General features: G+C 40.1%; 1 pseudogene; it reads left to right on the top strand.

The window, feature by feature from the left end:
- Nucleotides 1-15,649: 15,649 nt before the first annotated feature.
- LOC114666233 (uncharacterized) overlaps nucleotides 15,650-18,582 on the top strand; it is a 14,111-nt pseudogene continuing 11,178 nt past the window's right edge.

Here is an 18,582-nt window from a genome sequence, read left to right as displayed (position 1 = left end):
TGGTAAATCTTAAAGAACAAAGAAAGACACAATCCACCATCATAGTCGGGATAATAACAGCGTGACGAACGGGTCTCTTTAGTGGTAGTGTGGATGATGAATACGCAGCAACAATTTGTTCTACAAGCTGGCATGTAAAGTTTACATGAGATGCAGTTTTGCTAGCTTTTTGCTTGTATAAGGCAAATGCATTCCTAATGCACTGTTCCACCAGATGACAAAATTTCTTTTTGTAGTATTTCTCTTGTTGCCTCTGCATAGCGGAATAAAAAGTCAATCCTTGATCCACACAATCTACGCCATCCATCGTGCTGTTGTAGTTGACCACAGCACAAAGCTTCGTAACCTGCTTGTTGCCTTTTGCCTGTACAGTGATTGCAGTTGCAATATGTACAGTGCTAAGAAGACAAACATCTTTCTTGTCTTTCCATTTCAGTGCAAGCACTTTACCCTTTTACAATGCTACTAGCACACCTCACTGTAATTTAGATCTGCCAAAGTCTTCAGGCATGTCACGACTGTTGGGACACACTATTCCATATGCATCAGTCTTTCTTTGCAGCAAGATGTCAAATAGCTCTGGTGAAGTATAAAAATTGTCCATGGTTACAAAGTAACCTTGATCCAGCCGAAAATCTATCAAAGTCATCACTGATGACGTAGCAGTGCCATATCGTATTTCAGATGTGTACAGAACTGAATGCCAAATATATCCTGTTTTAGAGGCACAAAGCATGTAAAACTTTATACCAAATCTTGCTCTTTTTGATGTGATATAATGTAATGACAGTCTGCCCTTATAAGCCAAGAGACTTTCATTGATGCTGACATCACAGACCAGAATGTAAATGCTCCAAAATTTTGCTACAATGGCCTGGTATATCTCAAAAAATTTCATTCAGTTTGGGAGCTGGATAGGTATTCTTATCAAAGTCTTCATTGTAGGTAAAGTACAGATATTTCATAATGAGTGAAAACCTGCACTCAGACATAATTTCTCTAAAGAATGATAGCACTGACAGCAATTTTATAGCCTGATTCTGACTCTTATGCAAGACTCATCTGTACAGTTGCCCAAGTGACACTCGGGACTAATGCTTTTAGCACTGCTTTTGCAGTCCAAATAATACTCAGGTCTAATGCTAAGAATGCTACTATGCGATCAATATAAATAGCCCCTTATGTTCAGTGTTTTGTTAAAAGACAATGGTAAAAGCACATGGAAAAAAGAAGAATTTCACTGAATGTGAAGTGGAGGCAAGGAAAACATACTATCTGTTGGCTTAAGCAGTGATATAAGCAGCAAAAGGAAATTGATGAAGCAATACAGTGTGGCGGAGACACTCTAAAGTTCAAGTTCAGAAAGTCACACAGTGCCCAAAATAAAAAAGAAGTTTATTCCGTCTGTTTATTCTGTTTCAGACAGGATTACAAAATCTGCCCCATGTGCTGAGGACGCGACTCCAGGCAGTGATTGTGCTGCTGTGCTGAGCACATCTTCAGGCACTGGCGGCGCAAGCACCTCTGCCTCAGAAACAGCCGGGTGACCATCTGGCTGATGGACACCTATCTGGAGTCACAAAATGCAATAGTGGATGCTGTAAGAGATGTGGCCAATGAACCAAGGAATATAAGGGCTATACTATGTGATATTGGCCACAAATTAAATTAATTGGTTAAAAATTAAATGTAAATTCATACTCTAAAGGCACCTCTATAGTGTAGTGTTGGTGCTGAGTGCCACAACAGATAGATTCTCTGCTCTTTACATGGTTGTTTGAGGTGACTCACTATCCTTAAAAGGACTGCTTGCCTTTTATTGCACCTAGCTGGAAAAAGCACCTGGGACTGTGTGGAGCTGCTGTTTTTATAGGCCCATCTGCTATAGATAATGCAATGCCAGGTCATTCTTTTGGTGATTCATCCCTGGTTGATGTAACTTGTCCAGCGCTTTTGCAATAGCAATATGCGTGCAGTTGACTGCTCCGATTTCATTTGAAAAACCAGACTTTGCTGCGAATTGCACTTTTATGTTTGCCAGTTCAACCACAATGTAAGTAAATCTTTTATATCTGGATGACAAATGTATAATACCATCCCATACAGCTGGCATGGCATGACTAAGTGATGATTGTGGAATACCTAATCAGTCAGCAACTTCATATTGAAAAGCTCCAGTGGCTAAAAACCTGAGGGCGGAGTGGTGGCTCTGAGGCTAAGGATATGTGCTGGTATCCAGAAGGTTGCTGGTTCGAATCCCCATCACTGCCAAAAGAGATCCTACTCTGCTGGGCCCTTGAGCAAGGCCCTTAACCTTCAATTGCTCCAGAGGCACTGTACAATGGCTGACCCTGCGCTCTGACCCCAAGGGGTATGCGAAAACTAACAAATTCCTAATACAAGAAATTGTATAAGGTGAAATAAAGAACAAAAACAAAAAAAACAAAACAAAAATACTTGCAAAGGAGCAGACAGAGCACATTTCCTCAAAGTCTGCCTTTGTAAAGCTAGCACCTGTTCAACACAACGCTAAAAGAGGATAGCTCATCGAAATCGATGTAGAAGCCTACCATCGTCATCTATAAATATGGGCTCTTTTCTAATTCTTCCATTTACGATGTCTTCTAACAATGCTAAAGCAGCTATGGTAGTTGGCACAGTGTGGTCACTCCTTGCACCATTATATTGTTGCAGAATGATTACATTCAAGTGAGTTAAATTTGTAAACAATATGCAATTAATTTTGATGTATTTGATAAATCCCTCATCATTGCTACGAATGTAAAATAGAAAGGGATACAACACAGAAACAGCAGCATTGTTTTTACGTTGGGTACCTCCCATTTGCAAAACCAAGCAGAAACATGCCTACGCACAGTGTGAGGCTGCTATTAATATGTGCATGGCTTTATGCCAAGTTTAGTTTTTATACATCTCAAAGTGTGTGTGGAAATGGGTGTATGCAACATTTTTGTGCATATGCACCTTTTATACATGATGCCCCTGGACACCGTGATTTAGAGCCAAATAAGCTAGTGGGCCTATAGAGAAACTCTTGACTGATTGTGAGGTAGTTAAATGTGATACTGTACCTCTTCTAGTGAACACAAGCTCCTAAGACTTTTAAATTCTGTGAACAATAAACCAGGTTTGACACCCCTCATCTGGAACAAAATACAAACTAACTCAGCTGTAGTGATGAAAGAGCATCCTGACAGGGTGACTGAGGCGAAACAAGCTGATGTCAAGGAAGAAGTACAGACAATGCTGGCGCTGAAGGTTACAGAAGAAAGTATGGTCCTTGGTAAAGTTCAACTGCAGTCAAGTCAGGTGGCCTTTGGCACTTCTGCAGTCACTTCAAAAGACTCTACATAGTTAGTAAGTTTGACACCTATCCTATGACAAGTGTAGCTATAGATGTAGAAACATATGACCTAAAGATAAAGGCACATTTCTTTAACATGCAGTGCAAGAGAAAAGAGCACATCTACTGGCCAAAGGCAATATCTCATCCTACCTTTAGACTTCACAAGGCACCAAGATCCTTCCACTGTCTAATTTTAGTTTTAAAAACATGGCATACTGTATATTGATGACAATGTTATTTGTTCATCTACTTAGTATGTATATTTGACTCACCTGAAGAAAGCACACTACTTCCTCAAAGTTGCAAGAGTCCACATCAGCCCTGTAAATTATAACATTGACATACAAAAAGGTAAACCTGGATTAACCAGTTGGGAGAGAACAGATCAAACCTCAGCAATCAATACTTCACATGGTCAAGTCATCGCCAAAACCAAAAAACCAGTGCATGCTTCCTTTCGTTTTACTTATGTTTTATACTTAAATATGCTGATAGAACCACAATATTGACAGATTTAGCAAAGAATGGGCATCTATTACAGTGGTTTGAACTTCACAGAAGGAAACGTGAATTTGAGGGACGTTGTTGTTTGTTTGTTATAATATTTTTTGAGCTTCTGAAAAAAGTTAAATTTCCCAATGGGAACAAATAAAGTACTATTTATTTATCATATTGAAGACACCCAATTTCTCATTACAATTTAATTTCTTGCGTTTCTGTGAAAGAACTGGGTACAGTCCTTCTCAGAATGTCAAAAATCCCCAAATGTGGTAGTTACTGCGGCGATTATTGCGGTGATCGTTACCTTCTGCTAAGACTGTTCGTTTCAGTCTTCTCTGTGCTCCACCAGTGGAGAAGCAAACCCAGTTGGAGTCGATGCCGCCATCTCACAATTGGTAGCTGGCAGCGTGGAAAGTGAGGCCTTTTTCAGTTTCAGAGAGCCTTCTGGAAATGATGAAGTCTCCTGGCCTATCTCACTTGCATTTTCACTTTCACTTTCGCTCTCGGATGTAGGATGATGCTGTGGCGTCAGGTCCTGGGAGATTCATTGTTTTGCCTATCTGTTCCAAATCAGTCTCAGCTAGGCCTATCTTGAACTTGAACTTGAGGCCTGTTTAGACTTAGATGAAGCTTTAGCTGTCTTTTCCGTTTCTTTTTGAGACCTATTTCTGCCATTCATGCTTATATATACTTGCATATGTTGTAATGAAGCTCCTTGGATTGAGAAAATACAGCATACCTTGGGGTTTTTTTAAAAAAAAGGAAAAATAACACTGCTGCTAACTGAGGTCCGTCTTAGACATCTATCTCTCGAAACGGATTAGACCAACCCATAAATAAGATAAAAAGCAATATAAAGAAGATTACAAAGGATATAAGGAAAGACAATGAAGGGATGATTAAAGATATAAAACATGACAAATGAGAAGCTGTTTCAGGATAGTAAAGACTTGGAGAAACATTTAAGTAATTGCTTTGAGGCAACCTTTAAAGCTATGTTAGAAAAAAAAAGGTGTAATTTTTCTTGGCTTTTCTCTACAAAAAATAGAGGAAAATGCGAGTAAGTCTAGTAATAAATTTAGAGCACTTGATGCTCAGCTTGAAGACATTAAGCAAGCATTCACGACACGTATTGAAATAGTCGAAAAAATGGCCTCTGCTGCTAACGGAAAAGCAATGGCTACTAAATCTGAATGCAAGTGCTTGGAGACAGACTAGCTGTGCTGGAAGACAGATATAGAAGACATAATATAAAAATTGAAGGTCTCCCTGAAAAATGTGAAAGCCCAAACCTAGTGAAATTCATCTTTGAATTATTCTCTCAAATAATTGGAGAGGACTTCAAGTCAAACACCAGAGACCTCATGCATAATGCCGTGTGTAGAATTCACACTAAAATATGGCATGCGGACAAAAGCGGAAATGTGCGTACACACAAAAAAATCCAAATGCTCCATAAATCTCGGTCAGCGTGAAAAGTAACACACATGCACACGCCTGCTGCCACTCCCCAACTCGTCCCAGAATTACGCCCCTTTGAATATGCAAATCAATATAAATAGCCCTTAAGCTCAGCGTTCTGTGAAAAGGCAATGGCAAAATCACGAGGGAAAAAGAAGAATTTCAGCGAATACCAGGTAGAGGCAAGGGAAAAAGTTCTATTTGTTTGTTTAAGCAGTGATATAATCAACAAAAGGAAGTTGATCAAGTGACAGAGTGGCGGAGAAACTCGAAAGTTCAAGTTCAGAAAGGGTCCGAAATAAATAAGAACTGCGGCCTCATGTATAAACGGTGCGTACGCACAGAAATGTTGCGTACTCCCGTTTCCACGCTCAAATCGCGATGTATAAAACCTAAACTTGGCGTAAAGCCACGCACATTTCCACGGTAACTCATACCTTGGCATACGCAATTTCTCCGCTCGGTTTTGCAGACTGGCGGCACCCAGTGTCAAAGCAGTGCTACTGTTCCTGCGTGGACACCCTTTCTTTCTTAGCTCCACATTCCTGACACGGCTTTATAAATACACTGAAACTAACTGCATATTGTTTATTAGTGTAACACATCTGATTGTAATTAACCTGCAGCAATATAATGGTCCAGGGAATAGCCATAGTATTCCAAATACCATAACTGCTTTAGCGTTGTGACTCTCACTGCATCTTCTTCTTCTTTCAGCTGCTCCCGTTAAGGGTTGCCACAGCAGATCATCTTTTTCCATATTACTCTCACTGTACCACTCGGAGTATTTATATCACTGTATCTGAGTGAAGAGTCACAGCAGCAGCTGATCAGAAAGAGAAATATCGGTATACAGCATGAAGCAGACCCTGCCTGAGCCACGGCAAAACACTTTAGAGACTTCCCAGTACGGACTTCGCGGTTTAGAAAAGGTTTCATCCCAAGAACTCTAAACGCACTCAATCAGTCCATCAAGTGCTCCTTGTAGAACTGTTTACTTATAAGTACAATTACCTCACAGTAAACTTGCACTACAGTTATAATATTGCACAACCTGCGCCACTTTATAACGCGCGTATTTACATATGATGACGGTATTCATTTTTAAGATGAAATGCAGCAAAATATGTTGATTATATTATACAGATAAAACTTTAACTTCATTTAAAAAATCTGTATTGTTAATAATTAAACATGTGAGGACACGGTGCCGCAGCGCTAGCTAGTTCAGGGATTGTTCCTGCATTGCGTTGTATTCTTGCTGGTGCTGACGCGACACTGGAATGCTAGACGGATAGAATAATTAAACATGTACTACGAAGATATTTCAATGTTCCTTAAAAGTTTTGAAGAATCGGCGTTTTAAGCTTACAGATGGCTTCACGTCTATATAGCTGGTTGTGTGGCGATTGGGTTTTTGGAGAAAGAAAAGTAAGGACAGGAATTGGAGGTTAGTACGTTTGAAAGAGACAGTACTGCTGTGATAAATTATTTCATTGAAGGTCGCGCATGGCGCAGCAAGCCTCTTGCGTGAGATATGAACAAGCACTGCGCCACCGTGTTCCCATGTTTAATGACATGCTTTCATTCCTATCATCATGAAAAAGATATCACGTATACATCTCAGTATTTTAATTATTCAGAGAGCTGTAATATCATGAATGTAATGGATTATGTGTCCTGTCGGAGAAAGAGAAAGCCTGTTTAAGAAGCAGGTAGTGATTCACGCATGTAGAGCACATAGAAGATCAAATACAGAACAAAGCATTTAATGTGCCACTTTAGTTACAATGGGATTTGAGAAACTAGTAAATTAAACGATTTTAAGATAAGTTTATGATGTTCTACTTTAATGGCAAAATAAACTACATGATTAAAGTGGAAATTTCGAGATTAAAGTTGACATTTCGTGCTTTTTTCCCCACTGTGTGCCTATTTTTTTTGTCTGTACCCTAATAAGCTTTCATATGACACTCAGACGGTGGGCTACGACTTGCCTTTTAACGGCGACTTTGATATGTGATTTCTTTTTTATTTCGGGCAGTGTGCGACTTTGTGAATTTGAGCCTTCGAGTTTCTCCGACACTCTGTCACTCGATCAACTTCCTTTTGTTGATTATACCACTGTTTAAACCAACAAATAGTACGTTTTTCCTTTGCCTCCACTTGGTATTCACTGAAATTCTTATGTTTCCCCCCGTGCTTTTCCCATTGTCTTTTCACAGAAGGCTATTTATATTGATTTGCATATTCAAAGAAGCGTAATTCTGGGAGGAGTTGGGGCGGGACAGAAGGCGCGTGCACGTACGTTACTTTTCATGCTGATCGGGATTTATGTAGTGGAAGAACGTGAAAGTTTGTGTGCGTACAGATTCCTGCATCTGGATTTTTCCGTGCGTACGCATATTCCCGCTTTTGTGCTTATGCCATGTTATATAGTGTGAGTTCTACGCACGGCGTTATACATGAGGTCCCTGGTCAGATATAAAAGTTGCCATGAAAAGGTGAGTCGTAGCCCACCGTCAGAGTGTCATATGGAAGCATATTAAGGTACAGAGAAAAGAAAAACAAAATAGGGACACAGTTGAAAAAAATGTCCAAATGTCAACTTTAATCTCAAAATTTCCACTTTAATCGTGTACTTTATTTTGTCATCAAAGTAGAACACCATGAACTTCATCTTAAAATTGTTTAATATACTAGTTTCTCAGATCCCATCTTAACTAAAGTAGCACGTTAAATGCTTCTTTCTATGTGTTCTTTTAGGTGCTCTATGTGTGTGAAGCACTACGTGCTTCTTAAACAGGCTTTCTCTTCCACCAATAGGACACAGAATACATTACATTCATGATATTACAGCTCTCTGAACAATTTAAATATTAAGATGTACAGTAATCCCTCGCTATATTGCGCTTCGCCTTTCACGGCTTCACTCCATCGCGGATTTTATATGTAAGCATATTTAAATATATATCGCGAATTTTTCGCTGCTTCGCGGTTTTCTGCGGACAATGGGTCTTTTAATTTCTGGTACATGCTTCCTCAGTTGGTTTGCCCAGTTGATTTCATACAAGGGACACTATTGGCAGATGGCTGAGAAGCTACCCAGCTTACATTTCTCTTTCTCTTGCGCTGACTTTCTCTGATCCTGACGTAGGGGGATTGAGCAGGGGGGCTGTTCGCACACCTAGACGATACGGACGCTAGTCTAAAAATGCTGAAAGATTATCTTCACGTTGCTATCTTTTGTGCAGCTGCTTCCTGAAACGACATGCTGCACCGTGCTTTGCATACTTAAAAGCTCGAAGGGCACGTATTGATTTTTGCTTGCTTGTTTTTCTCTGTCTCTCTCTCTCTTTCTGTGCTCTTGACAGAGGGGGTGTGAGCTGCCGCCTTCAACAGCTTTGTGCCGCGGTGCTTTGCATACTTAAAAGCCAAACAGCCCTATTGATTTTCCTCTGCCTTTATGACAGTCTCTGCTCCTGACTCCTTTGAAAAGGAAGATATGTTTGCATTCTTTTAATTGTGAGACAGAACTGTCATCTCTGTCTTGTCATGGAGCACAGTTTAAACTTTTGAAAAAGAGACAAATGTTTGTTTGCAATGTTTGAATAACATTCCTGTCTCTCTACAACCTCCTGTGTTTCTGCGCAAATCTGTGACCCAAGCATGACAATATAAAAATAACCATATAAACATATGGTTTCTACTTCGCGGATTTTCTTATTTCGCGGGTGGCTCTGGAACGCAACCCCCGCGATGGAGGAGGGATTACTGTATACTTGATATCATTTTCATGATGATAGGAATTAAAGTATGTATTAAACATGGGAACACGGTGGCGTAGTATTAGTGATGAGCTGGCGCCCTGTCCACAGATTGTTCCAATATACAATATACATTATTTTAATGAAGTTTAAAACTTATCTGTATAATGTAATAAACATGCTATACTGCATTTCATGTTAAAAATGGTATCAAGAGCTCCAAGAAAATAGCGTTTGGAAATCTAAATTGACTTAGAAGCCAGTCGTTATCATATGTAAATATGCGCTTTATAAAGTGACTCAGGTTGTGCAATATTATAAGTGTAGTGCAAGTTTACAGTGAGGTGATTGTGCTTATAAGTACAAACAGTTCTACCAGGAGCAATTGATGAACTGATTGAGTGCGTTTAGAGAACTTGGGATGAAACTGTTTCTGAACCATGAGGTCCCTACAGGAAAGGCTCTGAAGCATTTGCCATATGGGAACAGATCAAATAGATTGTGCGCATGGCTGAGACAGCGTGTGCAAGACGCTGTATAGTGATAATCCGATCAGCTGCTGTACAGCTGTGATTCCACACTCAGATACAGTGGGTTAAATACTAAAGAATAAAAAATACTAAACACTAAAGCAGTGATGGTATTTAGAATAGTTTGGCCATTCGGTGCACCATTATATGGTTACGGGTTGATTACAATGTGATGCCTCAAACTAATAAACGATATGTGGTTAATTTCAGTGTATTTGATAAAGCCACATCAGGGTTGTTAATCTAAAAACTAAAGGGAAACCACATAGGAACAGTAGCACTGCTTTGACGCCGGGTGCCGCCAGTTTGCAAAACTGAGCGGAGAACTTGCATACGTAAGGGATTGAGCTAGAGTGAAAATGTGTGTGGCTTTATGGTAAGTTTAGTTTTTATACATCGCGATATGAGCGTGGAAACAGGCGTACACAACTTTTTTGTGTGTACGCTCCGTTTATACATGAGACCCCAGTATATCAACAGCTTACTGCATATATGGATTGAATGCCTGAAAATCTAGAAGCTTCTTTGTACGCTTCAATGAATTACAATCAAACATTAATCTGAAGTCACTTGTCAGACTGAAATAAGAGATTATATATGAAAATAATCATATTCATATTTTCCCTGATTGTTCACCTGTTAAATGTGCCACATTTTACAGAATTAAACAGTGTTTACACAAAGCCGAAATCAGGTACAGCCTCGTCTATCCTGCTAAATTGAGAGTGGATATTCAAGGCAAGGTTTACATTTTTAGTTCTCTGGATGAAGCAGAAAAAAAGCTGAAAAAAACTGATCCCGACACTTTTTGAAATACGATTGTGAATAACATTGTGTCCTTGTAAGGCAAAGAAGACTTATTTGCAGTGAGTCTTTTGCAGTAATTAAACATTTTATTACACGTTTTATTTCCTTTCCAGCGGTATACATAGGACAAACTTCAAAAAGAATCGCAACATGAATACATGAACATTGCCAACGCCGTCAGAAGAAAGGACTCACGATCACTGATCTACACGCATACTAAATCAACAGGACATACATTTAACTGGGACAATGTACAAGTAAGATTTAAGGCCAGTACCAAAAGTGCCAGAGAGCTGGCTGAATCTTGGCTATCAAATGAGAACACCATCAACAGACATTTGGACATAAACCCAGCATATGCAAACTTAAAAAGAACATGTTCATAACAAATAAAATCTTTACAACCAATAACCCCCCCCCCCCCATTCACACTGACTTAGCCCCCCCACCTTGCCGCACCCCCCACGTAACTTTTGCTATATATTGCCTTTGATTCTTGTAAGTCTAAGCATTATCCTCTGATGAAGGCCCCTGGTTGGGGCTGAAAACACAGAAATAATTCAGGAATATTCATTTTCTCCCTTTGTGGATCTCCAGCTGCAAATATATAAATATATATCCATCCATCCATTTTCCAACCCGCTGAATCCGAACACAGGGTCACGGGGGTCTGCTGGAGCCAATCCCAGCCAACACAGGGCACAAGGCAGGAGCCAATCCCGGGCAGGGTGCCAACTCACCGCAGGACACACACATACACACCCACACACCAAGCACACACTAGGGCCAATTTAGAATCGCCAGTCCACCTAACCTGCATGTCTTTGGACTGTGGGAGGAAACCGGAGCGCCCGGAGGAAACCCACGCAGACACGGGAAGAACATGCAAACTCCACGCAGGGAGGACCCAGGAAGCGAACCCAGGTCTCCTAACTGCGAGGAAGCAGCGTTACCACTGCGCCACAGTGCCGCCCTATATATATATATATATATATATATATATATATATATATATATATATATAATGGTTGAAATAGTTTTACTGTCAAATAAATGCAAAGAGTACACGACACGTGTTTCGCCCTCATTCTGGGCTCATCAGGTGTACACACTCCACTGCACTCCCTCTCGGGAATCGAACCTCGGACGTCAGCGTCAGAGGCGATGCCCCTAACGTTACGCCACGGCGTGTGGTTCGTTTATTTGACAGCATGTAGATCGGGGTAATTACATTCACGGCATTCGAAGTCTGTGTCACAATCTGATAGTGTGGGTGGTTACCTACCAGGTAACGCTTTGTGGTTGGCCAGCAATCTGCTAACATCCGCCACGGTGCCCTCAGTTTGTGAAGAGCAGATTATAGAATGGTTGAAATAGTTTTACTGTCAAATAAATGCAAAGAGTACACGACACGTGTTTCGCCCTCATTCTGGGCTCATCAGGTGTACACACTCCACTGCACTCCCTATAATCTGCTCTTCACAAACTGAGGGCACCGTGGCGGATGTTAGCAGATTGCTGGCCAACCACAAAGCGTTACCTGGTAGGTAACCATCCACACTATCAGATTGTGACACAGACTTCGAATGCCGTGAATGTAATTACCCCGATCTACATGCTGTCAAATAAACGAACCACACGCCGTGGCGCAACGTTAGGGGCATCGCCTCTGACGCTGACGTCCGAGGTTCGATTCCCGAGAGGGAGTGCAGTGGAGTGTGTACACCTGATGAGCCCAGAATGAGGGCGAAACACGTGTCGTGTACTCTTTGCATTTATTTGACAGTAAAACTATTTCAACCATTCTATAATCTGCTCTTCACAAACTGAGGGCACCGTGGCGGATGTTAGCAGATTGCTGGCCAACCACAAAGCGTTACCTGGTAGGTAACCACCCACACTATCAGATTGTGACACAGACTTCGAATGCCGTGAATATATATATATATATACAGTGGGAACCAGCCCAGACACAGACAGGCAGACACCGAAGGTTTAAACACCAAACTCGGTTTATTTCTATTTACATTATTTACAGTGTCGACACACAACCTGGTGCCCCTGCACCACACACCCTCAGTCCGGGCCTTTTCCATTCATTGCCTTTCTTCACCACCTCCACTCCTCTCTTCCGGGCTTCGTCCACTTCCACCCGACTCCAGCTGACAAATGGAGGGAGGCAGCCCATTTTCAGTCCACCCGGATGTGCTCCAGATGCCTCCTGCTGAGCTTCCGGCAGCACTTCCTGATGTGGCAGAAGTGCTGATGTCCAGGGCTTCATAGGCATCTGGGCCTCCCCTGGCGGTGACCATGGGCCCCTATAGAGTTGAGCTTCCATGCTCTGTTCCCGTGATCCCCAGACCAACCAGGGCGGCTGCCCTCAAGTGGTCCAGAGGAGGCGTAGTCCCTCTTCCGGTCCTTCCAGGCGTCCCCACTGGGTACCGCCCCCAACCACCCACCACAATATGAATGATTATATATGTATATCATTTTTTTTTCTTCCCAAACTGGACAGTTTAACATTGTATTATGAGTTATCTGCATCTCAATGGGTAATGTTTAGCATAATACTTTAGCATATTCTTGAAAGAATAAAGAACAGCAAAGAACAGCATTATTCCCCTTACATAGTAGCAGTTAAAATATTTCTTGTAAATCTCAACTTAAACATTAATGTAATCAAATCAAATATAAAACCAAAGCTATTTGCCACTGAGTCCAGAGCCATGATGATAACATTATAACAGGCACCGTCTAAGCAACAGCAAGTTAACATTTCTAAATCTGTTTTCTTATTTATCTGAACAGATACCAGAAGAAACATTTTCTTTTATCAGGGAGCAGTTATCTTAGACCAATCCACATTCAGAGGGAGGAAGTGGAAGTGATGCAGCAGATAAAAATATCTTAAGGTTCACATAAACAACAAACTGGACTTGTCTGACAACTCAGTTTTACTTTTCAACAAAGGCCAAAATAGACTGTACTTCCTAAGGAGACTAAGATCTTTTGATGTATGCAGTAAACTGCTGGGAATATTCTATCAGTTCATAATAGCCAGTGTGTGGTTGTACACTGCAGTCTTCTGGGGAAATAACTTGAACTCAAAAGGTGCACAATGCCTGAACACATGTATCAGGAAAGCCTGCTCCATTACAGGAACAAACCCTGGATACACTGGAAGTTGTTGTGGAAAAGAGAATAGTGGCAAAACTGGATGCCATCATGAAAAAACCCATCTATCCCATCCAGGAGGAGCTCTCCACCTCAGGCACCCAGGGAAGCACCAATGTTGCAGTTAAGCAACCATTTTGAAGCTCTTAACTATGTCATTTTGGAGGATTCCATCATATGAAACCTGGAATGAGCACCTTCTGGCCAGAAGGCTTTTGTGTCCTGTTTTCCTGGGGCGCATGTTCAGGACATTGTAAGAAATAGCTCCATCTGTCTCATGAAACATAAAAATGTTTTTGCCGTAGTTTACCACGTGGGAATCAATGACATTTACAGTCACCAGTCAGAGGTACTGAAAAAGGACTTTGTTTTGCTGCTACAAATCGCTTGTGAGGGGGCAAGGGAGTCAGCTACACAAATCATTATCTCTGGAGTACTTCCAGTGCTCCAACGGTCAGACGAGGCATATACTTGCCTGTTTTTGCTCAACACTGGGTTGAAGACTTTCTGTGCTGAGGAGTGTGTTTTAAACCCTACAATGCAGAGAGTAATTTCAATGCACATCTTTTTGGTAATATTAAAAAGGCATGTTTACTTCACCCAGATATTAACTGGGCTATCCTTAAAAATACATGTAATCAGTAATCAACTTTGAAGTGTGGAGACAGTTGAGGAGCTGTGGAACAGGTTTAAAAATGTTTTACATAACATGCAGGACAGGTACATAAATATATTTGGAGTTAGCAGGAAATTTTAAGAAAACTCCACAGTTGGTTAATAAAGAGTTGAAACAGAAGCTGCAAATGAAAAAAACAGTTGTTAAAGGTGTATTAGAAATAATAAAGGGGAACTAAAAATACAGACAGTGAAATTCCAGATGCTCTAGACTTGCATTTTTATGAGAGGAAGTTGAGAACTTCCCACTGGTAAAAGGGACTACTAAGGAGGAACTGAGTGATTTGAAAATTGTAGAGGGAAATGTACTGCTTAAATTAAATAAACTGAAATCAGACAATCACTGGGGCCACATAATCTTTATCCTTGAGTTCTTAAGGAGGTTAATGAGTTGTAGATACCACATGGACTGGACCAGCATTGCAGCCAGAAGAGGGGATGATCCCTTACCCAGATGGGAGGCTCCTAGAAGGAAGACAGGCATCCTAACCAGGGAAGAGAGAGGAACTAGACCCGGATGAGGTCACTGGGGACTTTCTATTCCCCCAAGAAGCTAGATGGCAGCAGCCCTCCATGGGTGTCGCAAGGGGGCACTATAGGGAGATGCGCTCCCCAATTTATGGGACTTCCGTGTGACCCAGAAGTACTCCCGGGTCCGTAATAAAAGGGACTGTACTCCCTTATCAAGGCGAGTCGGAGCTGGGAGGACGTAGAGCAACAATCAACTGGAGGAAGGCAATGCGGTGGTGAGAAGAAGAGAGGTATTGTGGAGAGAGAGGGAGAGAACCTCTGTGTGTGTTTTTGTTGCTTTGTGGAAGTGTGATAAATAAACATTCCATTATTTGAATCCAGGACTCTGTGTGTTCGTGTTTGGAGCTCACTGACGCCCCTGGTTCATATATAAACTTTTGACACATATTTTTAGGAAGTCACTGCGCACTGGGGAAATTCTGAAGGAATGGACAATGGCAAATATTATTCCATCATACAAAATGGGTGATTGGGTAGATCCAAGGAATTATAGGTCAGACAGCTTAAAGTGCATCACAGGTAAATTAATGGAAGGAATTATTAAGTAAAAGACTGAGAAACACATGGCAAGAATTGGAGTTTTACTGAACAGTCAGGTTAGGTTCAGAAGTGGCAAGTCATGTTTTATCAACAAGCTGGAGTTCTATGAGGAAACAAAAAAAGAATACAATCAATTGGTGCTTACAATATTATTTATCTTGTCTTTCAGAAAGCATTTGTTAAGGTACCAAATGAGAGGTTGGGCATCAAACTACAAGAAGTGGGAATTCAGGGTGTAGTGTGTAGAGGGGTGCAAAGTTGCCTCAGACACAGAAAGCAGAGGGCGCATGGAAAGCATGGTGCAAGGAACCTTATCAGATTTGGGTGTTCCACAGGGTAAGTGCTGGTGGCACTGCTTTTTTTAATATATATATATATATAAATGATTTGGACAGGAATATAAATAACAAACTGGTTAAGTTTGCAGATGATACCAAGCTATATAGATTGACATAGAATCTATTGAATCATTACAGAGGGACGTGGAGACCATACATGCTTGGGAAGATTCTTGGCAGATGAAATTTAATGTAAGTAAATGTAAAGTATTACATGTAGGATGTAAAAATGTTAGGTTTGAATACACAATGTGATGTCTGAAAATTGAAAAAAAATTGGGTTTAGGAGTTGTAGTGGACTTGTCACTATCAACTTCAAGACAGTGTTCAGAAGGTATTAAGGAGGCTAACAGAATGTTAGGTTATATAGCACAATGTGTAGAGTACAAGTCCAACGAGGTTATGCTAAAGCTTTATAACGCACTGCTTAGGCCTCATCTGGAGTACTATATACAGATTTGGTCTCCAGGCCAAGCAAAATACATAGCAGTGCTAGTAAAAGTTCAGAGAAGACTGAGTAGGCTGATTCCAGAGCTACAGGGGCTGAGTTATGAGGAAACATTCAAACAGCTGAGCCTCTTCAGTTTAAGCAAAAGAAGATTAAGAGGTGACATAATATATGTATTTAACATTATGAAGCGAGTTAGTGGAGTGAATCAAAACTGTTACTTTAAAATGAGTCCAATAAGAACATGGGGACACAGTTAAAAACCTGTTAAGGTTAAATTGGCACAAACATTAGGAAGCTTTTCTTCACACTGAGAACCATAGACACATGGAATAAGTTACCAAGTAGTGTAGTAGATGATGAAACATTAGGGTCCCTCAAAACTAGACTTGATGTTATTTTGAGAGAATTAGGTGGACAGGACTGGCTATCATTGTTGGACTAGATGGTTGTTCTCGAATAGATTTTTGTAATGTTCTAATAAAATAACCATACGTCATTTATTACCTCAGTCCTCTAGTTAGTAAATCATTCTATGTAAAGAATAATGATAATGGTGATGCAGATTTAAACTATCTACATAGCTCCAGTATTGTTAACTATAAACCTGTGTTAGGATATGATCATTCTGCAGTTGCTTCCCCTCTACATACGCACTATATAATCACTATAGTAAAGGACCATGGTCTAACTAAAAGGTCCGAATAAACAGGATAAACGCAAATCGCTTAAATGGTATTTCAAGGTGCCACAACACTCTGAAACAGCTGTGCTCTTCTGAGACCTTAAAAGTAGTAAATATTTGAAGGTTAATCAGTCAGACTTTTTACATTAACAATCTTATTAGTGACAGGAAATTAGACTTTCTTACATTGAGTGAAATATGGCTCAGTAGTGACAGCAGTGTTAATTGAAGCAGCACCTAAGAATTACAATTTTGTTCATTTGGCTCACCAAGGTAAAAAAGGCAGTGGTTTAGTGAGTATTTTCTCAAGTTGGTTAAGCTGTAAAGATACGGGTTTTGGTAGTTATGTGTTCTTTGAGTATCTTCCCATAGTTGAATGAATTGAATTTAGTGTTTGTCCTAGCACAGCGTGCAATGTTACCAGTAAGGTGGAATATTTTTTTTAAAAGGCTAGAGCTACACCAGACCTAGTGGCCCCTGAAAAAATTGTTAGGAAATCTTCTAGCATTAAAATGCCTTGGAAAATTCACAGAATGTCAGATCTTAAGAGAAAATACCACAGGACTAAGTGTAAATGGAGGAAAATTAACAGTCCATTATGAAATATTAAAGACACATATACGTGAACATTACAAAGTTGTCTGTCTCAAAAGGAGGTCCTGTTTTTTATAAATGATAATGCTGCAAATCCAAGCATTTCATTCTCATCAACTGATCATCTTCTAAACAAAGTTAATTCAATGGAAAGCCTCTTGAAAATTTGCAAAACTAGCAAAACTTGTAAGGCTTTTGCCATATTTTTAAAAAACACAAAATTATATTAGAAGTAATATATGTTCCTCCACAAAGAATCCTGTTGAACCTCAGCATGCTCTTTTTGGAGAGTTAAATTCTTTCCCTGAAATAGGTTTTTCTGAACTCCTTAGAGTAATTTTAAGAAGTCCCATATATGCTAATTGATAGTGTACTTGATATAATGAACTCGTCATTAGATACTGGGGTCTACCTAGATTGTTAAAATACTGTAGTAGTTAATATTGACGCCTCTGAACTTGACAACTGTAGACTTAATTCTAACCTTCCTTTTTTAGGTATAATTCTAGAAAAAGCTGTTTTTCAGCAATTAAATGACTACTTCCATAAACATTCTATTTTTGATAAGTTTCAGTCAGGTTTTAGAATAAATCAATGTACAGAAACTGCACTGCTTAAAGTAGTAAATGACTTGAGAGTTAGTGGGACAGAGGCCACATATCTGTTCTTGTTCTACTAGATCTGAAAGTAGCATACACCACAGTATTCTAATAAATAACCTTAGTCAATAGGTGGGCTTCTTGGGCAGTGTCTTAAACTGCTTTCAGTCTTATTTAACAGGAAGAAAATTCTTTGTTAGTTGCAGTAATTGTAGCTCAGAGATTCAAGATAATGTACATGGCATACCTCAAGAATTGCTTCTCGACTTGCTGTTATTTTCAATCTTTATGCTCTCATTAGGTCATATTGTCTCAAAAAACAAGGTGAACTACCACAGCTGTACATATGACATGCAGCTTTACTTACTGTATCTTTACAACCTTAAGACCCTGACACTCTGGGCTCGCTTACACAAAGTCTGTCTTGCAATTCTGAATGGATGAGTAGTAATTTCCTCAAGATGAATAAAGAAAAAACTTAAATCTTAGTCGTTAGTAAACATGGAAATAATAAGGATATAAGAAATAAAGTTGATCCTGTCTCTCTATTATAAAAAAAAATCCT

Source organism: Erpetoichthys calabaricus, chromosome 15 (genome assembly GCF_900747795.2).
Source record: "Erpetoichthys calabaricus chromosome 15, fErpCal1.3, whole genome shotgun sequence".
NCBI classification, from domain to species: domain Eukaryota; kingdom Metazoa; phylum Chordata; class Cladistia; order Polypteriformes; family Polypteridae; genus Erpetoichthys; species Erpetoichthys calabaricus.
The sequence above is the reverse complement of the archived record's forward strand: the minus strand, read 5'-3'. Positions and strand labels throughout refer to the sequence as shown.